Source organism: Rhinolophus sinicus, linkage group LG03, assembly GCF_036562045.2.
Source record: "Rhinolophus sinicus isolate RSC01 linkage group LG03, ASM3656204v1, whole genome shotgun sequence".
Taxonomy (NCBI): Eukaryota; Metazoa; Chordata; class Mammalia; order Chiroptera; family Rhinolophidae; genus Rhinolophus; species Rhinolophus sinicus.
Window position 1 is genome coordinate 14,531,278 of NC_133753.1, and position 27,655 is coordinate 14,558,932.

A 27,655-nucleotide genomic window follows, 5' to 3' on the forward strand; every position below is an offset into this window, starting at 1 on the left:
GGACAGGCCCTCAGCAGAGCCTGGAGAAGCTAGCCCCTGGCTCACTTTTATGGAGTTAAAGAAAACAATAATGAAGTTGAAATGAAGGAAAGCAGAGCAAAACAAGAACTGTACAAGAAGGACAATGTAATCATTGTACTGGCTCAAGAATAAGACGTAATTACATAGTCATCATATTGTATAAGGATTTACGGGTACGGATTACACGTTCAGGAAGTGGGATTCATGGGAGGTTGAAAGAGAGCTAAAATCCTCATATCCCGTTATAAGGAGTGGACAGATAGTGTATAAATAATTAAATTAAGAAATAGTAGCATAATTACATTATTTAGATATTGTTTTTAAATACTAGAGGGAAGAGAATCACAGCCCCTGGGGAGTGGGACTAAGCATAAACAAGAAATGAAATGGATGTTTGCTACTTTTTGTTTTCATATAATGACAACTTTTTGATGTTTGGCATTTACAAACCAAAGTATGATAACATTTTTAAAATAGTTAAAATAAACAATTAAATCAAAGACCATGTGTTTCAATGTGCATTGTGAAAAACAAACAAACAAAAAAAGCAAAATAATGGTCATTGAACCTGGGATCCTGGAGTTCTTTATCTGACCTATCACAACTTTTCTCCCTCACTATTAATTATGCATGTCAACAGATGCCATTCTAGCTAATGCCGTCCCCATCCTAGTACAGTACATGTTGAAGTAGAAAGAGCAAGATCTTAGGCTTAGTTTCATGTGTTCTGGCTGAGATGTGATTGTTCTGCGGTTGAGTTGAGCATGGGGAGCAACAGGTTTTTTTTTGGTTTGTTTTGTTTTTTTGCCCAGTTTCCTCATCTATAAAGCAGACCCAATAATACCCTCCTCTTAAATTTGTGGTTAAAATCAAAAGCAATTCCATGTGAAAAGTGCCTAGAGAGTGGCTAGCTCTTTCTTGGCATTCTGCTAACCAAACACGACTCACCAAGAATGGTTTTCCATCTGCAACCCATGCATTTCTATCACCAAGTTGACCTTGGAAGTTTTATGTTTGTAGTGCTTACAATTACAGAGGCTTAAATCAAAGAAATGATTCAATCATTTGTCAACTCAACCTATTGTCAAATCAATGAATAGGTTTTCTGCTTATTTATATTCATTTTTTTAAAATGTCAAATTCTGATTTGCTTGATTTTTCTATTTTTCATTGCATCCATTGACTAATATATCTGAATCACCTTGTAAAGTTTACATATACAGGCTAGACATGCTCAGTCGTGCTCCAATAGACTATTTTGCAGTAATTTTATCTCAGTATCCATAACTCAATCCATAAACATGTGATAAACAAGCTTTCTAATTTATCTTGCAAAATAAACATTTTTTCCTATAAAATGCCTTTTACAATGGCAGAATTAATTTCACTAAGAATTATCCTCACAATTTATATTTTTACATTAGTCATTTACTTATGAGAGGCTGCCTTTGAGGGTATTTGTCTTCAAGAATTATATTTCATTGAATGAACAGATCTTTTTAGAAAATGCTAATAATTCAAGGGTCAACCATGCATCTCCCTGAACTTATGTGGTATTGTTATTTACTATTGTAGACTGAATTGTGTCCCCCCAAATTCCTATGCTGAAGCTCTAACCTCCAATATAACTATGTTCAGATCCAGGGACTTTAGAGAGGTAATTAAGGTTAAATTTGTTCGTAAGTGTGGTGTCTTAATAATACAAAACCTGTGTCTTTATAAGAAGAGATATTCTCTCTCTCTCTCTCTCTCTCTCTCTCCATGTGATGACAAAGTGAAAAGGAGTTAATCTGTAACCCAAAAAAAGGGCCCTTACCAGAAACTGAATTTTCTGGCTTCTTGATCTTTGACTCCCAGCCTCCAGAACTGTGAGAAAATAAAGCTCTGTGGTGTAAACCGGGTCTGAGGTATTCTGCTATGGTCACCTGAGCTGACGAATATAGTTATCTTCCCAAGAGATAGTAACTTCTTCTAATATGGGGACGGCTCTTTTTCGTTGGTATGTTAGATGCCTACCTTGCACCTGACACATAGTAGGCACTTAATAGTTTTTGAATTTAGTGACTGAATGTGGTAGCCAGCTCTTCTTTTAGAGATTTTTATTTTGCTGGTCCACTTGGCATCGTGGACAGACTGCTCCAGGAACAGTTCATCTCCTTTTTCTGTATTCCCCAGGGCTCCTTCTCTTACGCTGGATAGATAGTTAATGTACATTGACCTAAGTGAAGAGAAGTTTTAAACTTTGCAAATGAAGAAAAAGCTGGATTCAAATAATCAAATGTCAGATGTTGTTGACTGACTTATCTCCTCATCTTAGCTACTCTTCCTTTTTGTAGAATTTATTCTCTAATGGGTGTTTATGGCAAAAGAGCTATTAGCAGCTCCATATTTATGTCCTATCAGCTTAGAAAAGTGTCAATAAGAAAACAATGATAAAATAAACACGTATTCCAAGCATTTTAGACACAATAACTCATGTAATCCTGCAAAGACCTGTGAAGTAGGCACTATTTTAATCCACATTTTGCAGATTGGAAACTGCGGCATAGAGAGGTTAACAAACTTGCCCACGATGACCCAAGCTATGGAGATGGATAGTCTGGCTTCAGATTCTCTGCTCATAGCCACTGTTCTATGCCTCCTTTTTCTCATATTTCTTCTTTTTTAATTTTAAATTATTTTATTACATTTATTGGGGTGACGTTGGTTAGTAAAATTATGTAGATTTCAAGTGTACAATTCTATGATACATCATCTATATGTTGCATTGTGTTTACCACCCAAAGTCAATTCTCCTTCCATCATATATTTGACCCTATTTACCCTCTTCTACCTTCCTGCTCCTCCCTTACTCTCTGGTAACCACTAACCTGTTATCTTTGCCTGTGAGTTTTTGTACATTTGTTTGTCTTGTTTATTTGTTGCTTTCAGTTTTATATCCCACATATGAGTAAAATTATATGGTTCTCAGATTTTTCTGTCAGACTTATTTCGCTCAGCATGATCATCTCAACATTCATCCATGATATCACAAATGGCACTGTTTCACCTTTTCTTATGGCCAAGTAGTATTTCTTTGTTTATATGTACCACATCTTCTTTATCCAATCATCTATCAAAGGACACTTCATTTGTTTCCATGTCTTGGCCACTATGAATAATGCTGCAATGAACATAGGGATACCTATATCTATAAGGATAAATGTTTTCAGATTTTTATCTGTCACTCTCTTAATATTTCCAATGAAATATTTGAACCATATTTACCTGATTTTGGTCACATGGTGATTGCTGAGCTGATCATTCTGGTCAGGGAAAATAGCAAGCCGTAGCTGGAGTGTGCTAATTGGTCCAAAGTAAGTCGAGTGGCCACCCTGAGAACGAGAAATGAGGTAGGTCTCTTTACAAAATATTAATAATAAAGAAGAGAGGTTTTCAAAGGAAAATAGAGATCCTGTTCTTTAAAGAAAAAGGAATAATTGCCGGATCAGACAAGGTGATGGTTTTCTACTACACCTTTTATTCTGCTTTGCCTCCTCCCCATAGAAGGGAAACACAATCAGGAATGAAGAGGGACACAATTTCAATTATACTCTACTTATGTGGCATCCTTTAGGACTCATATAAAAAGAGCAGTCTCATCAAACGTGAGAAATTTTACAGATTGTAGTTGGAACAGACTAGCACCTTACATACCCTCACTTATCATAACCTAGGCAACGTATAAAATATTTCACTCTTTTTTCTTGTTTTCCTTGGCTGATTTTTCTGATTCTTTTAAATTGAGAAATAAGAATTTAGTTGATGCAAATTCACTGTTTACAAAATAATAATAAATGATATCATGCTATAGAGAAAATGTGTATTTATATATAAATGTGTACATATGTGATAAGTGAATATTATGCTAATAAAGGAGACTATTAGAGGGATATGCTCTCTATCCCCATCTTATCCTGAAAGGGTTAAATATATACCATCTTCCACAAGAAACATTGGCCATTCTTTAGTTTTGCTCTCATAAACATATTTGGGTAGTGAATTACTTTAAAATAAACTGCTAATGATAATAATTCCCTGCATTTCAATACAGATGTTTTTAACTTTCCTAAGTACATTCATATATACCTCATAAAACAACTAGTTTAAAAAAGGGATTAACAGAATATAAGGTTTCCAGAGCTGTGATTTAATAACTAAAACAAAACCATTTTTAAGTTTGGCTGAAGGCGGACAAGTTATGGGACATAATACTTTGGAAAGAACATAACAAGGGCTAGGTTAGGCACATGTCATTGTTTATTAAAAGCTGAATTATAATAATACAACGAGTGACCCAAATTGGACAAGAGTAAGTCAAAACTCAAAAGCCCAGAAGTCAATAAGAAAGGGCTAAATCTATGATATCAGGAAGTACAAGAATTAGTTAATCCCAAAAATCTGGTTCACAGTTTGATGCCAGATCATAACCCTCTGCTGTCCACCTCTGAGGCATCATCCTTCGAGATAATTTGTAGCTATGGATTTCTTAAATTCAGCAGGAGTTTGTTATGGGATTTGTAGTTAACAGAAGCTAAAGACTGAGATTGTGTTGCACAGCATTAGAGTTTGTTCTATGAGACAAGATTTGGCTCAATTTGATACACTATAAATCAGAAATGGAAAATAAGATGTAACAGAAGAGCATGAGGCAAGCACACAAAATAAACAAAGAGTAAATGAGAGGTGACTAGGTTAAAATCTTGATGATTATTTTGGGCAAAATAACAAATTTCAAGTACATTTAGAATATAGAGCTGGGAAAATGCCAGTCTTTTTCAGATAGAACAGCAACTTAACTGATGAGAAAAATGTAAAATGGAAGGTCAGATAGGTACAAAGATTTAGAGAACCATGTTGCTAAAAGTGGGGATACTAGAAAAGGTACATTTTGTTGGGTCTAGCATGACTTATTTATAAGAGTCATTGTATTACTTTGTTATTAAATGAAGAAGAAAGTCTCACTTCTGAGAAGATGTGGTAGACATACTATTCTCTTTTTCCCTGCTAAACCTACAACTGATAACCCTGGAGATATATATATATATATATATATATATATATATATATATATGTATGTATGTATGTATATGTATGTATGTATATGTATATATATGTATATATATATATATATATATATATATATATATATATGAAAGGTGGAGAGAGGGAGGCAGACAAGCTAAGTACCCAAGGAAAGTCATTATATTGAATTTTATTTTTGCTTCCTCTTTCCCAGACTTGAAGCTGAAAAAGCTGGAATCCTGGAAATACTAATGAGTAATGACAAAACATTTCCCCCAAACCTGCTTTCAGTAACCAAAAGACCAGGAAAAGGGCAGCATAGCAGAAAAAAAGAAAAGAAAAAGAAAAAGAAAATCTTAGTTGACAAGCACTCTACTCTCCCGCCAAACACCATAGGGGAAACAAACAAACAAACAAACAAGCAAACAAAAAAGACCTCTGGTCTCCTCATCATTCAATCAGTAAAACCCAGATATCCACCCTCATGAGTTGTAACATGGTGTTTCAACTCCCTGACTAGATAGTATCAGAAATGGCCAAATAGGGAGCCACAACTTTCACCCCCAACACCCAGTAATGAGTCTCCACTCCTCTGCAGTGTCCATGGAAAGCATATGGGAAGCCTGGTTTTTCACCCCCACCTAACAATGAAGAGACTTTTCTCACCCTGCTCATTGGAGTGGTGCCAGAGGCCTAGTGAAGAATCAGGATTTTTCACCATCAGCCAGCATTAATAAGCTACACACCCATGGTGTCAGTAAAGGTTACATGGGGAACAGCAATAAGACACTCCAACCCTTTTCAGCCAGGGAGTTCACACTGGAGGTCTAGAGGGAGTCAGGACTATCAGCCATACCCAACAGTCAAAATAAGAGTGGGGAAACAGGAATTCCACCTTCATTTGGCAATGAAGAGACAATAGCTTGCTCCCCAGGAGGACGCTGTCAGAGAAAGCCAGTTAAACAGGTTTAAATAAGATCCAGTGTCTCAAAATATGACACAAAAATGACCAAATTTCATTAGAAAATCACTAGTCTTATGAAGAACCAGGAACAGCTCAAACTGAACTGAAAAAGACTATCAATAGTTTTTTTTTTAATGAGGTGACAGAGATATTAGAATTATCCAAAAATATTTCAAAGCAGTTATGATAAAAATATTTAAATAAGTAATTACAAACGTACTTGAAACAAATAAAAAAAGATAAAGTATCAGCAAAGAAATAGAATATATAAAAAAAATAGTAGAAATGTTAGAATAAAAAAAATCAAAACTTGAAATAAGAAAGATAATTATGGTGTTTGATAGAAGAAAGGAGAAACAGGAAAGAATCAGTAAAATGGAAGATGGAAGGATAGAAATTGTACAGTTGAATAACAGAAAATAGAATGAAATAAAAATATAAATAAGCAGAGTCCCAAGGACCTGTGGGAATATAAAAATGATAATAAAAATAAACTAACATATACCATCAAAATCCTTGGGGAGGGGGTGTGAGGTAGGCAAATAAAGAGGTGGGGAGGTAAAACACTAAAAAATAATGACAAAAAAACTTACCAAATTTAGCAAAATAAACAATTTCAAGAATCTGAGTGAGCGCCAAACAGAAAATGTTGAAGAAATCAAAGATCTAAAGAAACTATGATACACACTAAGTTCAGGATTCAAACACTAAAGATAGTAAAGATGTCGATTCTCCTGAGTTCTACATGATTAATGCATTTTTTAAAAATCAAGACCCAAGTAAGAGTTTACACACACATACACACGCGCGTGGCGCACACACACTCAATAAGAATGGCAAAGTAGAATATCTAAAATGATTTTTTAAAGAACAAAAGAGTGGGGGAAATCAATCTACTCAATTTCCAATCTTGTTATAAAGTTACAGTAGTAAAGACTGTGGTATTAGTGGAATGGTAGATACATAGATCCAAGGAACAGAGTAGAAAACACAGAAATAGACCTGTACAAACATATCCAACTGATTTTTGACAAAGATGCAAAAGTAATTCAATAAGACAGATTTTTCAACAAATGATGCTAAGGCAGTTGAATATTCAAAAGCAAAAACAGCAACAACAACAAAAATGTTGACCTAAGTTGCACTGCTTATCTAACAGTTAACTCTAAATGGAACACAAGTTTAAAAGTACCACACAAAACTATAAAACTTATAGAAAAAAAAAATGTAGGAGAATAGCTTCAGGATCTTGAGCTAGGTAAAGGGTTCTTAGACTAGACAACAAAAGAACACTTTGTAAAAGAAAATAAATGATAAATTGGAGCTTATCAAAATTAAAACCTTTGCACTGCCAAAGATCCTGTTAAGAGTATAAAAATCCAAAGTATACACTGGGAGAAAATATTAGCAAATCTCAAATCCAGCAAAAGTTTAGTATATAGAATGCATAAATAATCTCTCTCTCTGTCTCTCTCTGTCTGTCTCTGTCTGTCTCTGTCTCTCTGTCTGTCTCTCTCTCTCTGTCTCTCTCTCTCTCTGTCTCTCTCTCTCTGTCTCTCTCTCTCTCTGTCTCTCTCTCTCTCTCTCTCTCTCTCTCTCTCTATATATATATATATATATATATATATATATATATATATGATTTTAAAAATCCAATTAGAAAATACGAAAAGTAAATGAAGCGACATTTCATCCAAGAAGATATAAAGATGGCACAACAAAAGATGTTCAACATCATTAGCTATTAGGAAAATGAAACTTAAACCACAAGTTATCAATGCACAACTATCAGATTGACTGGAGTGAAAAAGAAAACAGTAGTAACACCAGATTATGTGAGTACAGAAAACCCTATCACTCATATATTGCTGGTGGGGATGTAAAATGGTACAGCAACTCTGGAAAACAGGTTGGAAGTTCTTTGAAAAACTGAACATAGACCTAAAATATGACACAATAGTTGCACACCTGGGCATTTATGAAAATGCATATTCACATACAAATCTGTAGACAAATGTTTATGGCAACCTTATTCATACTTGTTGAAATCTGGAACTGAGTAAGCTAGATGTCCTTCAATGGGTGAACGGTAAAAGTAATTGTTGTACATCCATCCTCTAGAACACTGCTCAGCAATAAAAAGGAATTCACAATTAATGCACACAATAGTCTGAATGAATCTCCTGAGAATTATGCTCAGTGAAAAATGCCAATCCAAGTGGTTACATACTGCATAACCTCATTTATACAACATTCTCGAAACGATAAAGCTATACATTAAAAAAAAAAAAAAAAAGTGGAGAAGAGGTTAGTGGTTACCAGAAGGTAAGGGAAGTGGTGCAAAGGTGGCAGGAAAGTCGGTTTGGCTATACAAGGGAAACAAAGGATTCTGGTGATAGATGTATCCTATAACTTGACTACATCAATGCCAATATTCTTGTTTGGATATAGTACCACAGTTTTACAACATGCTGCCATTGGGGAGAACTAGGTAAAGGGTGACATGGTTCTGTATTTCTTCATTTTTTTATCTCAAAAAAAAGGTTTAATTTAAAGAAGAAATAAATGAAGGGGAAAAGCTTGAGGACTTCTAGCTTCCTTGCTATTATAGATGATTTTCACATGTGTCGATAACACACAAAATAGTGTAACAAATATTTCAATTTTATATATGTATTTTTTTTTAGAATTCATGGTAATTGTTAGCTTTCCTTGTTGGCTTGCATTATTTTTATTATAATGTTAGCTAAGTAAGTGCAAACATAAACAAAGTATATAAACTTATTTACTTATAGCTTATATGAAGCTATAAAGTCGAAAGAAATGATCGAGGATCGGATCCAAGATGGCAGAGTAGATAAACACTGTGCCTTCTTCCTTCCATGAACACATTAAAATTATAGCTAAATTATAGAACAATCAACCTGGAAAACCATCTGAAGTGTAGCTGAACAGAAGTTTTATAACTAAGGATATAAAGAAGATGCCACGTCAAGACGAGTAGGAGGGATGGAAACATGAAACAGGCCCCAAAACTCTGCGTGGTGGATTGAGAACCTGGAGGGACATTTTGGTCACAGAGGTTCCCCCCAGAGAAGCAAGAGACCCCAGCCACACACTGCCTCCCCAGCCTAGAGTACTGGTGCCGAGAAGAGGAGCCCCCACAACATCTGCCTGTGAAAAACTGTGGAGTTTCTGACACTTTGGTCAAGTCAGAAGGCTGAGGGAAACCCAGAGGACCCCTTAAAGGGACCAATCACAGACTCACTCACTAGCAGGCACTCACTTTGAGCTCCGGTGGAGGGACAGTGACTCAGGGGGCATTGGAGATGTATGTGGGGCAGACTGAATTTTGTTGTTTCAGGTTGAGGGATGAAGGACAGCTGCCATTTCCCTGAGAGAAGGTCCTCTTTCTGTGCAGCTGGCAGGGGACTGCCATCTTTCTTATGTTGGGCCCTCTCCCTTATGGACAAATCTGAATCTGATTGGCCTGCTGAGCTCTGCTGATCCACTCTGCTGACTCACTGGGACACCACCCCACCCAACTTGCCCAACACCTGAGCCACTTTCTTGGCCAACAGTCATCCCACATGCATTGCAGTCCTTCTTGAACAAACTGTCAGAGTCTGCAGGACCCAGGTAGGCAGCAGATGGCCCTGGTGTGCTCTGAGACTTTCACTGAGGAGCTCCAGGCTCAGTACTGGCACCAAACCAATTGACCACAAGTCTTCCCACTCTAGTGACTTCCTGATACCCTGCCTCACCCAACTCAGGTACCACAGATGGCTTTATCAGAGGCTGAAACTTAAGGGAGCCTGCAGGTGGCAGCAGGCCTCAGGGTGTCCTGGCTTTTTGCAGAGCTACCCTAGGCCCCGTACTGGTTCCAGGCATCCTCAGTTCACAGTGTGGCTTCATCCACATGTCTCCAGGTTTAGCACAGGCAGCAAACAACTGCAGATTGCTCTGTGTCTCCTACCAGGCAGTCCCTAAATTGTCAGAGGCATTGTCTGATCTGGGACTATACTGAAGCCCCTTCAAAGGAGGCCCCAGAACCAACATTCCTGGAAGTTGGCTTCAGACCACAGCAGAGCACCACCCAATTAGCCCCACAAGTTGCACACCCAAAGGGTGGTCTCGACAGTCACCAGAGGCCACTGGGGTGAATCCTGCTCCATGGGGTAAGCCCCCCCAACCCCCAGCAGCCCATAATCTGTGGATGTGGCTAAACTCCATAGCCAATCAGCCTGAGTGTCAATCCTACTCACTGATGTGCCAATAGAATTCAAGACTTAACTGTAACAAGAGGACACATACAACCCATGCAAGGGACACACCTGGAACACCTGGAACAGGTGACCAGGGAAACTGTGCCACGGAGCCCCACAGGATACCTACTATATAAGGCCACTTGGCCAAGACTGGGAGGCATAGAAGATCTATCTAATACATAGAAACAAAGAGGGAGGCAGCAAAAATGAGGAAACAAAGAAATGTGTCCCAAATGAAATAGGAGAAAACTCCAGAAACAGAACTAAACAAAATGGAGGTAAGCAACCTACTAGATACAGAGTTCAAAACAATGATTATAAGGATGCTCAAAGAACTTAGTGAGAACTTCAACAAAGAGATTGCAAGCATAAAAAAGGACATAGAACCAACAAAAAATAAAAATAAAAGAACCAGTCTGAAGTGAAGAATACAATAACTGAGATGAAGAATGCACTAAAAGGAATAACCAGCAGAATAGATGAAGCAGAGGATTGAATCAGTGATTTGGAAGACAAGATAACAGAAAACAGCCAATTGGAACAGCGAAAAGAAGAAAATAATAAAAAAAAGTGAGGATAGTTTAAGAGCCCTCTGGGACACCATCAAGCATATCAACATTCACATCATAGAAGTACGAGAAGGAGAAGTGAGAATGCAAGGGATTGAGAAACTATTAGAAGAAATAATGACTGAAAACATTCCTAACCTGGAAAAGGAAGTAGACTTACAAGTCCAGGAAGTGCAGAGTCTCAAATAAGATGAACCAAACAGGCCCACACCAAGACACATTCTACTTAAAATGGCAAAGGTTAAAGACAAAGAGAGAATCTTAAAGGCAGCAAAAGAAAGGCAATTAGTAATTTATAAGGGGCTGCCATAAGACTGTCAGTGGATTTCTCAATAGAATCTTTGCAGGATAGAAGAGATTGGCAGGAAATATTCAAATGTGTGAAAAGCAAGGACATACAACAAATATTACTCTACCTAGCAAAGCTATCATTTAAATAGAAGGACAGATAAAAGGACTCCCAGACAAGAAAAAGCAAAAAGAGTTTATCACCACCAAACCAGTATTACAAGGAATGTTAGAGTGTCTTCTTTATGATGGGAAAAAGTGATGAAACTTATGAATAATAAAATGGTAATATTTACATATCTATCAACAATTACTTTCAATGTAAATGGATCAAATGCTCCAATCAAAAGACATAGGAGGGCTTAATGGATGAGAAAACAAAACCCTTACATATGCTGCCTGTAAGTGACTCACTTCAGATTAAAAGACACACACAGACAGAAAGTGAAGGGATGAGAAAATATACTTCATGAAAATGGGAAAAAAAGAAAAGCTGACATGGCAATACTTATACCAGAAAAAAATAGACTTTAAAACAAAGACTATATAACAAGAGACAAAGAAGGACACTGTAATCCCACTTCTGGGATTCCATTGTATGCATGTACCAGCTCCTCTGAAAAAACTCAAATGCTACTTCAAGGGGACGTGTGCATCCATATGTTCATTGCAGCATTGTTTACAATGACCAAGATGTGGAGGCAACATGGGTGTCCACTGATGGATGAATGGATAAAGATGACGTGGTACATTGCATACAATAGAATATTGCTTAGCCAGGGAAGGGGATGGGTTCTTGCCATCTGCGCCGGCATGGATGGACCTGAAAGGAATTGTGCTGAATGGAGTATGTCAGACAGAGAAAGACAGATGCAATGTGATTTCATTTATATGTGGATTCTAAAGAACAAAATAAACAAACAAAACAGAAACAAACTCATAGATACAGAGAACATTTTGATTGTTGCCAGATGGGAGAGGGTTGGAGGTGAGTGAAAAAGGGGAAGGGATTAAGAAGTACAAATTGGTTGTTACACAGTAATCATGGGGATGTAGAGTATGACAAAAGGAATATAGTCAATAACTATGTGTGGTGTCAGATGGGTAGTAGATTTGTTGGGGTGATAAATGGGAGTGGGTTGGAGGCAGGGTGAAAAAGGTGAAGATACTAAGTACAAACTGGTAGTTACAAAATAGTCATGGAGCTATAAAGTAAAGCATAGGGAATATAGTCAATGATATGGCAATAACTATGTACAATGTGAGGTCGGTACTAGACCAGTCAGGGGGATCACTTCTTAAATTATATAAATGTCTAACCACTATGCTGTACACCTGAGATTAATATAAAATAATATTGAATGTGAAATGTAATTGAAACATTTAAAACTGGGGGGAAAGGTGAATGAGAATAAAATGTGCAAATTTCCAGGTATAGAACATGGGGTGTAATATACAGGGAATATAGTCAATAATATTGCGATAGCATAGTACAATGTCAGACGATTGCTGGACTTATCATGTTGATCCCTTCTTTAGGTATATAAATGTTGAATAAATACAGTCAGTGTGCACCTGAAACTAATATCATACTGTATTTTAGCAAAGAATCTTAAAAAAGAATTTATAAATTAAATGCCTATCAAACTAAACAAACAGTTCTTCTTCATCGACCATACCCCTCCCCACTTACCCTCTGGGAACTACTAAATTATTGTCTGTGTTTATGAGCTTTTGTTTCTTCATTTGTTTGTCTTGTTCTTTTTTTTGTTTTCAGTTTTATATACCACATATCAGCGAAATCATATGGTTGTCGACTTTTTCTGTCTTATTTTACATAGCATAATAATCTCAAGATCCTGGGTGGTGAACACACAGCATGATGTATAGATGATGTATTACAGAATTGTACACTTGAAACCTATGTAACTTTACTAACAATTGTCACCCAATAAACTTTAATTAAAAAAAAAAAACTAAACAAACAATAAAATCCAAACTAACATCATTATGTACCGTGACAAATGTTCTTTTGTTGACACTATATCAGCAATTACAATGTGAATATGACTCTGACTGCTAAAATGTAATTTATTTTACTGTATTTTAGTACACTGCTACTTCTATGCATGGCCCGGTGATTCAGTTTTTCTACCATTTTTCTCATTATAAAGTAGCACATAATCTTTGTTCATGTAGTGTGCTTAGTGTTGCTTAGTCTTGTTTTTGTACGAATTCATCATTTATGTATTGTTTGCCTCTCTTTTCTTTCTTAAGTTAGCATGAATATTTGGGTAAGTCATTATTTTGTGCCAACACTATCATTAACACAAGTGTTTTAGCAGGTTTTGAAATTATGTAGAGTCTGGGAAGATAGCTGAGAAGGCATATTGGTACCCCAGATTTCTGCACCCCCTATTTAAGAAACATTGTTTTGTGCTTCAGTGAACTCAAACAACCTCACCAAATGTTTGCAGTTTTTAATTAGTTTCAGATTTCTCTGTTCATCTAATCAAAAGATGATAAAATTTTACTGCTTAAGAAAAAAAAAATTGGGAGAAAAAACACATAAAATGTGTCAGTACAAACTCACTAAACTACCTATACTATCTGCCAAAGTGAGTAATGAATAAAAAACTATAAAATTCAAGAAATAGAATGAGGCATCATTTACTTTTTTTAAATGTTAAGTTTTCTTCCAATGTTTATCTGTTTATATCACTGTAGGCTACAAAACTACTGAGAGGAAAGTGTGTTTTACAGTTGAGATGAATATAATTCTACATAACTTCAAAAAAACACACAAAAACATTTATACTGAAACTTATATATCTTGTTGCAGAAAAGTCAATTAAATAGTTATTTTTTTGATGTATATAAAGTTTGGAACCAGATTCTTCACTGTACTGAAAAGTTTTCTCTAGTGGAAGTTAGGCTATTATATGCTGAGTTAATCACACTTTCTTACTTACGTGTATTCTAACATTTGGCAGGAATCCTAGGTAAATCTGTACAAGTTTATTGTATTAAAATAGGTATAATTGGAAGCCATTTGATCAAAATGATCACAGTAGCTGCATTTGAGTTTTGGACTGTGGTGATTTATTCTTCTTTATTATTTTTATTATTATATATTTTTCTTATATGAAAAATAACATTCTCCTCAAATAAGGAAAAATCTTTTCATTAAAAATAAAACGAATTTCATAATTTGCTTCTTGATATTAAGAATTACATATATATATATTTAAAATATATGGATACATAATATATATTCAAATACATATATATATATGTATTTCCTGTGCATTAATATTTAAGTCATATGACATTGTCTTTAGTAAAGTAGAAATATCCTTTATCCATTTGCTGTATTTTTTTAATTCCATTTCTCCTTCTCCTAATTTTTCTTTTGCTTTTTATTTGTTAGGTGAGTTTTGTACTTTCACTTGAGTGACTATGAAAAGTTACAAAATATGTGTTTAAAAACTGGTTCTGTGGAAACTATTAATCTTGGCCACTACAATAGTAATTTCGGTAATTTTCATCTGTCAATTAGTATTTGGATAAATTTCCTTTTACATGAATTACTTCAAACTATTTAATAAAAAAACAAATATGCTATGGTAAACAGAAGTTAGATGGGGAAAAGGATAGGAAAAAGCCTTGAGAAAAGAAGGCACACTCAAATAATTTTTAAAACTACAAAACTGTATCACTCTCCTGATGAACAAAGTAGTTAGAAGAATAAAATGAAATTGTAGAGTTGGTAGATGGCCATAGTATATAAGACTTTTAAGACATGATAAGGAGCTTTAATTTTATTCTAAATATCAATGTGAAGTTATTGAAAGACAAATTATTGACATGTTGGAAATGCATTTTTGCAGCAGTGGAGGACTAGAAAGCAATAAGAAAAGAACAGACAAGGTTAACTACAAGTCTATTGCAATAATCCGAGGAAGAGGTGATGTTGGCCTGAACTAGAGTGATGACAGAAGAGAGACTGGGTAGATTTAGAATATTATAAAATATATTTGGAAATCTACATGCGTTCTTACAAGTTGAATGTGGATAGCGACAGAAAGTTCGGAACCAAAGGTAATGAGGATGATAATTATGATGGGAATGACTACGGCGATGACGACGACGGCGACGATGTTGATGATGATGAAGAAAGCAGCAATCATGAGGAAGGTACTACTGATGATAATGGTAATGATGATAGGTAGTACTTATTGTGTATTTTCTCTAGAATGGAGCACTGTGCAAAGCACTTTTAATAAAAAGTCATTAATTTTGTCCTTACAATATCCTCAACATATAGGAATTACTACGATCATCTCCGCTTTCTAAGGTGCTATGGAATGAACGTTTGTGCCCTCCTCAAAGTCATATGTTGAAGCCCTATTCCCCAACGTGGTTGTATGTACAGGTGGCGCCGTTGGGATGTAATTTGGTCATGAGAGTGGAGCCTTTATGAATGGAATTAGTGCCCTTATAAGAAGAGATACAAGAGAGATTCTCTCTCTCTCCACCATGTGAGGACACAGTAAGATGACAGTCATTAGCAAACCAGAAGATGACCTTCTCTGTAACTTGACTTTGTAGGAATCCAGATCTTGGACTTTCCAGCTTCGAGAACTAGGTGAAATAATTTTTTGTTATTTAACCCACCCAGGCTGTGGTAGTTTGTTAAAGCAACCCAAACTGACTAAAGCACAAGTGGTGCAACTGTGACAAGGAAAGGTCCAGAAAATTGCCCAGAGTTACTGTTATAGACTGAATGTTTGTTCCCCCCTCACCAAATTCACATAATAAAACCTAATCCACAATGTGATGGTAATTAGGACATGAGGATGGAGCCCTCTTCAACGGGATGAGTGTCGTTATAAAAGAGGCCTCAGAGAGCTCCATTGTCCCTTTTGCAAAAGGAGGACACAGCAAAAAGATGATCGTCCATAAACCATGAAGCAGATCTCATCAGACACTGAATTTGCTGGTGCCTTCCTTTTTGAATTCTCAGCCTCTAGAACAGTGACAAATAAACTTCTGTTGTTTTAGCTACCTACTCTATGGGTATTTTGTTATGGCAGCCTGCATGGACTAAGGTAGTCACCTAACATAATATGGCAGGGCCAAGATTTGAACCACAGGACCCGTGTTTTTTGTCATTGTACCTTAATGATATCTAGGTTCTCTGGTTTAAGCAACTAACTAAGCAATGGTAAAGTCATTTAGAATTATGGAGAAATCAAGGAATTGGGGTGAAGATGAAGTGTTGAATAAAGAACATAATTTTGGACAAGAAATGTCTGGTTTTTTAATTTGATGGTTTGACATAGAAGAGTTCTGGCCTAGAGATAAGCATATGATTCCTATATTTTCTCCATGTACATATGATACCTAAACCAGAAGAGTGGGTGATACCACATAGTAGATATACAACCCAATGAAAAGACACCCATGGCTAAAACTGAGAGATATGTTTATTTAGAAGTAAGAACCTTATAAAAATGCTGAGATAGAAAAGCCAGCATGGTAGATAGAAAAGCCAGCATGGTAGATAGAAAAGCCAGCATGGTGGATAGAAAAGTGAGAAGTAGGTATGTCAGAAGGCAAAAATAAGATTTTTAAAAATGAAATAGGGATTGATTGATTATGCTGAATACTGATAAATAATATGAGTATACAGAAATGCTCAAGAGAAAAATGGAGATGTGTTGATTGGGATAGGGTTGAAGTGAGAATGGAAGGTGAACCAATGGAGACTGCTATAATTCTTTCAAGTTTAACTACTTCGTAGTAACAGAGAGACGGCAGTGCACGGACTAGGGGAGGAGTAAAATGGAAGGATGTTGTATTTCCACTTCTCATATGGGAGACATTGGAACACATTCATATACTCACATGATAAAGAAAGAAGGGAACACGGTAGTAGCAACTATTCCACTTATTTATTCTGCCTAAATTCTGTGTCTTGTAGTAAGCTGGGAGGTAGGGGCATCAAAACATGCTAGCTCAGGCCCCAGATAAATTTAGTGAAGCAAAAATTGTATTATTCTTTTTATAGATGAAGATCCTGAGATTGAGCGGGGATAATTAATAGGTTAATGCTCACCCAGCAAGTGAGGAATGAATGCATAATGATGTATGTGAATTCAGGACCACTGTGAAGAAATGACAGATCTCTTTCCATTTTTTTAGTTTTTCCCTTAGCTTTCTATACTTAGTTGATTTATAAAGGCTTGGTAGAACACTGAATATCTGCTAACTTCAAGCCCTCTGCCAAGTTAAAATGCCATTTGATGCAAAAAAAAAAAAAAAAAAAAAAAAAAAATCAGGCCTGAAAATAATAAGAATGAAGATATACTATAGACTACAGATTTTTGAGTGACTGCTTTATAAATGTACTACGTATGTATAACTACAACCAAAATTTCCAGGTCTGGCCTCAATTGCACATGAGAAGTTTTTAATGTTCAGTCTATTAAGTTCTATTATAATGAAATTTCCCTTCCTGTTTTTTTCTCCTCCCCTACACACAGAGTTTTAGGGTAAAGAGCTGAACACAGAAAGTGCCACATCAGTTCAGGAGCCTCTCTGCACACTACCAAAAAAAACACAAAACAAACAAACAAAAAAGAAAAACAAACAAACAAACAAAAAAACAACAGAAAAGAGAGAGAGAGAGAGAGATTTAAAATCATTTTCATTAACTGTTACCACACAGCTATTTTTAAAGATAATTTCATGGAGCTGACAAAAAAGGAATGATGATACAATGCAAATACAGCTAATCTTATAATTTTTCCCTAAAAAAAGAGCTTTTAAGGAAATTCCATTCTATTGGCTTTCAAAATCAAAAGGTCATAATCTCACAAGGAGGATCTTTTCGATGTGCTACTCCACATGATGAGAAAATTGTGCTTCTGTGATTTAAAAAATACTACTATGATTCCTCTAGTTCTGGTTGCTTTTAATAGGCCATTTTTTGCTTTGTGCAATGTAGACATTATATGGTCCTATAAATAACTGAAGGGAAGGAAGCAAAGGACTCTTCTCAGTTCCTCTATTACATGAATCACTAGAAAGAAGTGTTGTTTTCCCATAGGAAGAGCGTCTGTAGATTGTACATATATAGTTCTGCCTTGGTAGGCAGTTTTGGTAAGGCTCTAGCTGAAGAAGTTAGAAATCCAGTGACAAAGGTATCCTTCAAATGATGCTGATTTGATGGAAAGCCAAATGCACCATCTATATTGGAAGAAAAGCAAATTTCTGATGGCTAAGATTTCAAGCTCAGTTTCTGTAGTCCCAAGCATAACTGTGAGTAGCTCGTAAGGGTACTATTGTAGAGGTTCAAACCTTTGAAAGCACACTTACTGTTAACCTCAGCTCGCCTGTTAGAGGTGACGGTGCTCTCACTTATTTTAAATTAGAAGCCCAAACCAGCTCAAATTTCCCCCACTGAACCAATAGGAAATGAAACATTTTCAAGTTCTTGTGGGCTGAAGTCCAACTTATACCTCCATTCTGAGATTTCTTAATTTATTCCAAGGAAGGATTTGACTGTAGATTTCCAGGAAGCCCATAGAGAAATCATGTTGGTGGGTTAATATTCACAAATGGATATATTTCAACTCTGGAGCTGCATACCATCCTTAATTAGCTTATTCACATTTCTGTTGTGTCCAACCTTCGACGGCCAAGCTAATATGATAGGACCCAGAAGTAACTGGTTTTAGTTATCACATATCTGCATTTGAATATGAATTGAATAAAAAGAAAAAAAATTGCTCTTTAGTACATTTATGAAATCATTTCTAATATAAATCAAAACATGTGGAGAAGTTCAAGACAGAAATTTAATTCTACAAATAGCGCCTCTTTGAATATTTTGCTATGAGATAATTTTTGTGTGTACTTAACACAGTTTCTCTACATAAAATAACCATTTCTGACATATATTTCCTTTTATTTCCCACAAAAAGTTAGATTTTCTGAAACTTTATTTTGAAAGTATTAACAAGCCTGTTGCTAATGAATGCATTTCTTTGCCTTCTTCTATCTAAATGCGTAGAAGAATTGTGTTGCCAATGGCTATTCAGTACCATAATTCATTAACTCACATTTTGACGGAATCTATACATGATTCGTTGGGGAGAGAACTGGTGAATTTGGCTAGGAAAAAGGAATTACCTTCATTCCTTGCCTTTTCTTATATCTGTTCATACAAGTTTTATGACAAAGTAGAATCCTGGTAGATTTAATATGTTCACAAAGAACTATTCTTTGTCCTTTTCTAGGCCTTTTCAAGATTTAATATTCCCTTTGTGCAGAAATTAAAGCTGGTTGAGATGAAGTAGAAACAGAGCTGTATCTCTAGAATTTTATAACCTACATAGGCTTCTAAAGGTGCTTTTAATAGCTCCCCTAGTTCAAACCATACCACATTTTTTGGTTCACAAATGCATTCCTACTGGCTGTTGGAGAGAGAGAGAGAGATGTTTGATGGGTTGGTTAACTCTCTTCTCATTTTTGCTCCTCCTAAGTATGCAAACCCCCTGAGGGTGAAAAATACCTAAGATATTTACATGGGCATGATTATGAACTAAAAGTGTAAAAACAGGGAAAAGGGTTTTATTTCCTGGAAAAGTAAATGATTCAGTGCTAACACAGTTAGAAATGGTACATAACTTCATACAGGTGTTTAAAATGCAAGCAATTCAAGGAGATTCCTCTAAAAACAGACCACTAAAGAGATTATCAGAAAAATCTCCTATGTACTGTTTGATTTCTGATAAATGGGACTTGCTCTCATTCTAATTATAAAAATCAAATAAAATATTCTTTGGAGAAACACACGTTGGCTCACAGAAACACACATGCAGACACACAAATGCACAACAACTTACTTCCAGGTAAAAGATATTATTTGAATTAGAGTTCTTTCAATAAACCTAATTTCTTCCAAGCCCAGCATAGGGAAAGTTGTTAAGGGACAATGACTGGCAGAAAAGCAACATATACTTTAGTTTTGAGACACATTAGCACATTCATACCACTAGAAATGTCCTCCTTACAGGCTCAGGCTTTCCTGCAAAGTGGGATTTGATGCTATTACACAGACAGGTACCATTGATAATCTTGTTCATATTTACCTCCATAGTGAAATTTTTGACAATTACTTGAATTACAACTAAAATCTGTCTCAGGAACAATTTCCCAGTGACCTTAGGATACAAATATGTGTGCCGCCCTCAGAGGAAATTTCTGACTCCAGTTTATCTCATGAAGCATGACAATCAATACATTCGCTTTCACAGACTTCATGTTCCTGTTCAGTGGGCAGTTACCCTTGTGGATATGATGGAGGATCTCAAATGAACATGAACATAAAAATGGCAGACTGTGATCTGCATCCCTTATGAGAAGCTAATATAGTAAGAGGGCAAGCCTGTGACCTCTGGTGCTCAGCAGGCCTCCCCATTCATGGCGGTGAGGTTTTGATGTTCACGCCGCAGTGTTCATTTGGTCTGTCTGCACGTGGTAGACAGAAGCAGGTGCCGATTTGTTACACTTTCTTTGGGCTGAATGATAGCTATCAATGTCTTGGTTTGAATTTTAGTGGCTAAATCGTGTTTTGCAGCCATTCTTACAAGCAACTTGTAAAACCCTGCTGCCAAGGGTCAGGGCCTCTTTTCAAGGAGGCAGGTGTTAAATGGATCTGTTTACTTGTGCACCATGCTTTGATGCACACTGGTTTTGTTTTGTTTTTGGTGTGTATGTGTGGTTTTTCTTTTTCTTTCTTTCTTTTTTTTTTTTTGGTCAGGAGTGTCACCCTACTGCTCCTCTCCACCTGTCAAATTCCTCCGCAAATTTCCAAACCCAGTGAAAATGTCACTTCTGAGAAACTTCTCTGATTCTCCCTTGCTGAATCAGTCGTTCCCTATCCTTTATGATTTCTCTTCATTGTCACACTATTATTCTAGGACAAGCCATACTTTTTGAAATATAGGAGCAACAATAAGTGCTTTGGAGTAAGAGAGTTCGATTTTAACTCTAGCTTATCCATCTACTAGCTTGCTGGCTGGACTTTGAACTCCCTCCCGCCTCCTTTTTTTCTAACTTCTGAACCTCAGTTTCTCCATCTGAAACTAGGAAAAATGAGATTTCTCTGCATAGCATTATTTTGATATTGGCAAGTTTTCCTTTTTTAAAAATTGCATGTGGGTCCAGCACATAGGAGGGCCTCAACAAATATTCGCTGAAAAAGTGAATGCATCATCCTGTCATCGCTTCCAGCCTCGCTACATGTTAAGTGTTATTCTAGTTGCTGGGAATACGCAGGAACGCCAATGGCTAGGGCTCTTGATCTCCTGGTGTTTACATTCCGGTTGAAAACAGTCATCATCATTATTAAGTAAATACATATACACTATCATTTCAGATGATAAGTGCATTGGAGGAAATAGCGTAGGCTAGAAGATGAAGAGAACTTTTGATTGTAAGAGTGGAGAGCCCTGAAATTCTAGACTGGCAAAGCTGGCTACCCACGTTTGATCTGAGACCATCAGGAACTGAAAGGCTATTGGAGGCTATTGGAAAAATATGGAGAAATACTGTTTTAGGAACAGGAAAAAGCTAGTGCAAAGACCTGGGGGTGGGGGAAAGGTTTTAGGAGGGTGGTTTGAGTAGTAGAGAATAACCAGTGGACTGGTTTCCAATGAGCTAGTGCGAGGGTGTCGAGAGGTGAGGAGCTTGAAGCAGAACGCAAGGGTCAGGTCACAGTGGGGCCCTGACTCAAGCAGAAACCACTAAGGAACTCAGCCCAGAATGGAATCGGGTGATACCAGACCTTTTTCTGTTAATTTATGGAATGTTTCAAGCTATCAGGATTTCGTTTGTGAACCCAAAAAATTTCCCTTGAAATTCTAGAAATTATCTAATGTTTTCTAAAAGGGAAAAGGCTGACAAGGAAGATATCTAACTCATCAGTTGCTTTTGCTGTTCATTCTCGCAGCGTTACCCTGGAGAGGTGCTCATTCAAGGATTAAGATTCAAATCTTCACTTAGCACTTGCTCATTGGGTGACCTTGGGCAAAGAATTTCACCTCTCTAAATCTCAGCTCCTTCATCTGTGAAAGGGGGATAATAGTAGTACCTGTCCCATATGACATCTATGAGTGTTAGGTGACATGGTCTAGGGAAGGTGTACAGCTAAGTAGCTGCTATGTAGTAGTTGCCTGGTAATGGCTTAGACATGATATCTATTATTAGCTGAGAAACTTGCTATAAATGGGAATGCTACCTATTTCCTGGCGGGAAACACTGTATCATACTTCTGTTCCTCACTTAGGCAGCACCTGTGATCCCAACTCCCTCCTGGGCAATTCCACCACACTCTGTGCAAACACCTAGCCTAGCGTATATTATTCTACTGGACTTGCTTTTGTATGTGTCTGTTCCTTAGCCGTCCCACAGCAAAACACCCATGTGACTGGGGACTCCCTTTTAGTCATTATTTTATTTCCTGTATCCAAAGCAGTGCCTGGTTTTTAGCAGGCACATAATTCTTATTTTTTAGATTGTTTTATGAATATAGAAAAAATTATTAAACTATCTGATTATTTCCTCACACAACAGTATAAGAGCAGAGGTTGGAGTCAAATTTAGGGTTGATGTAAGGAAATTCCTATCACTGTCAAGGTTTCTCCCATGTGAAATCAGTGGCCTCCATAGGAACTATTTGTTCAAGCTTGCCTCAGATGACCACTTACCTATGATACTCTAGAGGAGATGTGAGCATCTTATAGATACTCTGATAAGTTTTCTTAAAGGTTACTTCCAACCTTGGGATTCTTTTATTTGAATGTTTCCATAGCATCATGCACTAATTAAAGGGCTGGATTTAGAATTCGTGGATAGTGTGACCTGTGGGAATGGCAGATGAATGCCATATGTCACAATTTCTAAAGCAAAACTACCCCCTGTATTTTTCTTCCATGTGATGCCTTATAGTTCTCTTTGAGAATTGTTTTAGACAGCATTTCAAGTTTTCTCTGACTTCGTTTTTGATAGTGCAGTAAGTACTTGGCAACGGTTGTTTAATAAATGCTATTTTTCAATTCGCCTGGTAGTAGCTGAGGCAAAGAACAGTATGGATAACCGCGTTACCGTTGACCAATTCAGCAACAGAAAGCAGCAAAAACGTATTGACTGACAGTTACAGAGCAAGTCAATGATAAAATGATCGAAACATCTGCCATTCTCCTTCCTGCTTCTTGTTCTATCGAATAAGTGAAACTATATTTTATTGATGCCATGTTTATATTTGGGAAAGCACGCACATGACGTCGCCTGATGTTAGCTTCTATAAATATTATTAGAAAATAACCAGCTGTGTTTGGAATCTGATGAAGCTATTTATTATTTTAAATTCCTGGAAGGAAGGAGAGATGCCGGCATGTTTGGTCTGTGTGGTACGAGCTCACTAAAACACATGATGTGTATATATCAAAACTCAGTAAGTGAGGGAAATTCTTTCCAACTTCAAATGTTGATGAGCCCTTTTGCTTATTTCTAATACTATGCCATTCAGTTAACACAGCCTAAATTATTTCTAAAACATTACCTCAGCAGAGTTTTGTTAATGCACTCTTTTATGTCTGCCCACCTTTTAAACACTCAGTTTACACTTACTTTCCCCTGGTTAACTTCATCTAGCAGATAGGAAAACTTTGTCCCAAAAAGTAGTAAAATGAACCTTGCTGTTTAAGCAATTAACTGATATACACAGCGTATTTAAGACCATGTTTAAGACACTCTGGCTAAGGTATTATAGAAATAATTTTCTTGTAATTAAAATGTCTTTCTTTCATTAGTTTACTTGGCTAGCACTGCATATTAAACATTATTTACACAAAGGTACCTAATTATATCCATTTCTGCTAGTTTCTTTACTGCTGTTAATGCATCATATAGGTCCAGCATATTGTTCTTGCTCAGCTTTCTGCCCATGTTCTTAAATTTTTCTCATCTCTAACCATGTTTTATTGGATAGCAAGTACATAAATGTGGAATACACATTTTAGTACTCTGGAGGTATTTTTAAGACTTGTCTAATTACACTTTTTCTTCATATATTCAACACATACTTTGTTGGAAATTCTCTATTTAGGTTTTTAATAGAACATTCTAGTAAAAACCTGGATACAGTAATTAATGAAAAACTGGATAGGAAATAGTGAGAACTAACCTTTCTTCTGTATTAATTTGCATCAGAGTTTTAATAGGTGCTAATTTATTTAATCTTCAAAAGAGTTCTTAGGAAGAAGATAATTTAATAAACATGAAGGAAATTAAAGAGGTGAAATAACCAGCCCAATCATGCATCTAGTACATTTCAAAGGTGAGATTTTGGTCTAGTTTGGTCTGTCTTAAACTGTGTGCCCTTTGTATTATTTTATACTACCCTATTCTGAAGGAATTACCATTTTGGTCAGGTAGTTCAAGTTAAATGAAATCTGGAAAAATTACCTCTACAGTCATAAATAGCAAAAAGCAATGCCATTTAGAAGAATCTCTATGGAAAGAAAAAAAAAAGACACACAAAGTGCTACTTATGAAAGAGGGCTTAAAATTAATTAAAATTCAAACTAAAGCATCAATTTCCTTTCTGACTAAAAAATCAATCCTAGAGTTTGAAACAAATGGATTGGTTTAAAAATCACTGGAAAAGGGTTATTGATTCTTATTGTTATCTGTCTTGATTGTTGGGATGAAGGAATTTCATTTATTATTACGATGAAAACTGAGATTTGAATATACCACAAGAGTTCTCAGCATCAGATTGAAAAGATCTGTCAATATCTCTGCCTTTTGAAACATCAACAAGTAAATTTGAATGTTTCTGTTCATTTGTAACCTGCAGCATATGTTTCGGGAATGACAAAAATTGATGCAAACAGAGAATTTCAACAGAAAACAAGATTCACAAGGAAACTTATAGAGAAAGATAATATTGAGTTCCTAGCCCTTTGATGTGCATAGGTAGAAACTATCAAGGCTGTGAGTTGTAGAGCCCAGAGTGATGTGGCATAAGATGTAAAAATGATGACTAACCTAAACCATCAACGCATTGAGTGATATCAAGTGATGTTTATATCTTGCAATTGAGGGACATTATTTCCTAAAACCTCTTTCCCAAATTGTGCTCCTTGCCAGGCCTAAATATGTCCATGAGACATCAAGACTGTATATTTAACATCACCTTCCCTGGGGTCTTCTTTTAATATGTGTACATTCTGACAATGGAGATTATATGTTAGATAACCTCCTTTCTTGACAGGATGTCCCCAGCCAATGTAGGAAGAGAAACAGAAGCCACCAATAGCACACTATGTCTACTTCTCCACTGTGTCTAGACCCAGACTCAAATTTAGCTGGAATTCACATCCGTGGGTTCATCTTTACAGTGTATTCAACATTTTGAAATGTAAATTCACATCAAAAAACTTATGAATAGTCCAGGAGTCCTTAATTCAAAGTATGATCAAGTAATTTTAATCCCTGTCAATCAATATTAAATCATCTCACAGGTTTCCCTTTAGGTAACATCCTGTCTCTCAGTGGATACCCCTTAAGTGTCGTCTCTTATTGTTAATGTCACCGCTATTGTTCTTTTCTTGGTTTCTTTCAACAAACTTTCATTGATCGTCTACTATAAACCAGATTATTTCTAGGTGCTAGGATCACAAAGATGGATTGTTATATTTTTCTACCTTTAAGAACTTCAAAGATCTAAGAGGAGGGCAAACAGGGGACATGGAATCATATGAATTCCTACATGACCATAACTTAAGAGTGACATGTGTTCAAAACTTTTTTCATGTTTTTTAATACACTCTAGTATGAAATCTAGATCTTATACTAAAAATTCACAATTTAAATAGCAAATGTTTTGTTTAAACTGTTTTAAAATAGTTCCTGTCCCTTTGAAGTGGATTTATCTGGATGAAAGCAATGAGTGTCTTTGTTTTGCACAAACCACCACAAGAAATCTCGTTATGTGAGTGTAAAACAGTTACTCTTTTGCTCCTAGAACACCCAAGTCATCATTTACCTTCTGTAGCTATCTTAGGTTTACAAATGCATTGTTCTGCTTGGTAAATTGGAAGTCTCTTCTAGCAGAAAATAAGTGCCCATTTGTTTTTTCATGATCTTTGGGAGGAAATATTAGTTTTTCCTGTTTGATTTATAACACATTTCTTATCTTTGTAAATTGTGGGATTTTCTTTGTGGATTTGTATGTAGCCTTCTTGGAGCAGTTATTTGTAAATGAGAAGTTGCACTGGAAGGATCTTAGGAAGATGATGAAGGTTATCATTTATTTCAACTGTGAAAAGACTGTAAAAAGGAACCAGAGTGAATGAACAGTGAAGGTGGAGCATTGTGTTCTGATGTGATTATGTCCTTTAGGCCAGAGGGAAATATCCTAACACAATGAGTGGGAGTTGGGTTTCTCCTGAAGGAAATGACATTTCTCATAGTCAGTAAAACTGGGAAGAGTTCAAACATAGGACAAGGTATCAGGAAATAAAAAATGAGGAGTAGAACTTTAAACTACAAGGCAGGGAAAACCCATTCTCTTTTGCTATTAGGTCCGTTGAAGGTTCAGTACGTTTAGATGTTCACATGATGATGATCACGGGGCCTGGGTTGTGGACAAAAAGATTCTGAATTTCAATAACGAAAAAGAATAAATTACTAAACCCAGCAAGAAGTGACCAACTTCTGACTGACAAATGACACAGTCGTGCCATCATTGAACGATCACAGATTAAGAGTTTCATTGATTGCAATGATAACAGCCAAACCAATATTTTATGCAATTATTAACATGTGGTCAGAGTTTTGGTGTCTATAAAATACCTTACTTTCCAGAATTCTCTTCTGTCTACCTTGTTGGTGTCACCAATGCATTTTCCTGCCACAAAATAAAGGGAGACCCAGAGATTTTGTTCCCCAACTATTTGCCACTAGGGGGCAGCAGCAGTTTATTTAACATGAAGTAAAACCTAAGTGTTCTCTTAAGGTTCCAAAACTTATACTAGGAGTAACATAATAAAGGTGTAGTAATTAATTCTAATTTACATCTCCTTTTCCCATGGATGCCACTCTGAACTTGTCTTTTAGAAGATTACAAGCAATCAAAATAGGACTTACTGAAAAAGGACAGAATGAGACTTGAGGAAACGATGACTTTTAAAACAGAGAAAACAGTGGTAGGAGATATCTGGGTATAACTCAATGTTTTAAGACATCCCAAACCGTACTGTAAGGAAATGCATTTTAATGGTTTTATCTTGTCCTGGGTTGTAAGGGTAACCACTGCTCTATCAATCCAATGATTCTATGCAAACCATGTTCTATGTTATTTCCATAATATTTCAAATGATTCAGTCATCAATTAAGGGAAA

The 27,655-nt window shown here is 36.2% G+C and overlaps 1 long non-coding RNA gene across 1 annotated transcript in view; it reads right to left on the reverse strand.

Annotated features, from left to right (window-relative positions):
* LOC141570517 (uncharacterized) overlaps positions 1-27,655 on the reverse strand; it is a 712,144-nt gene that overhangs the window by 79,339 nt on the left and 605,150 nt on the right. Inside the window, exon 6 of the long non-coding RNA XR_012494572.1 lies at positions 3,289-3,395. This is a non-coding gene — a long non-coding RNA (uncharacterized LOC141570517). The remainder of the gene's footprint in view (positions 1-3,288; positions 3,396-27,655) is intronic.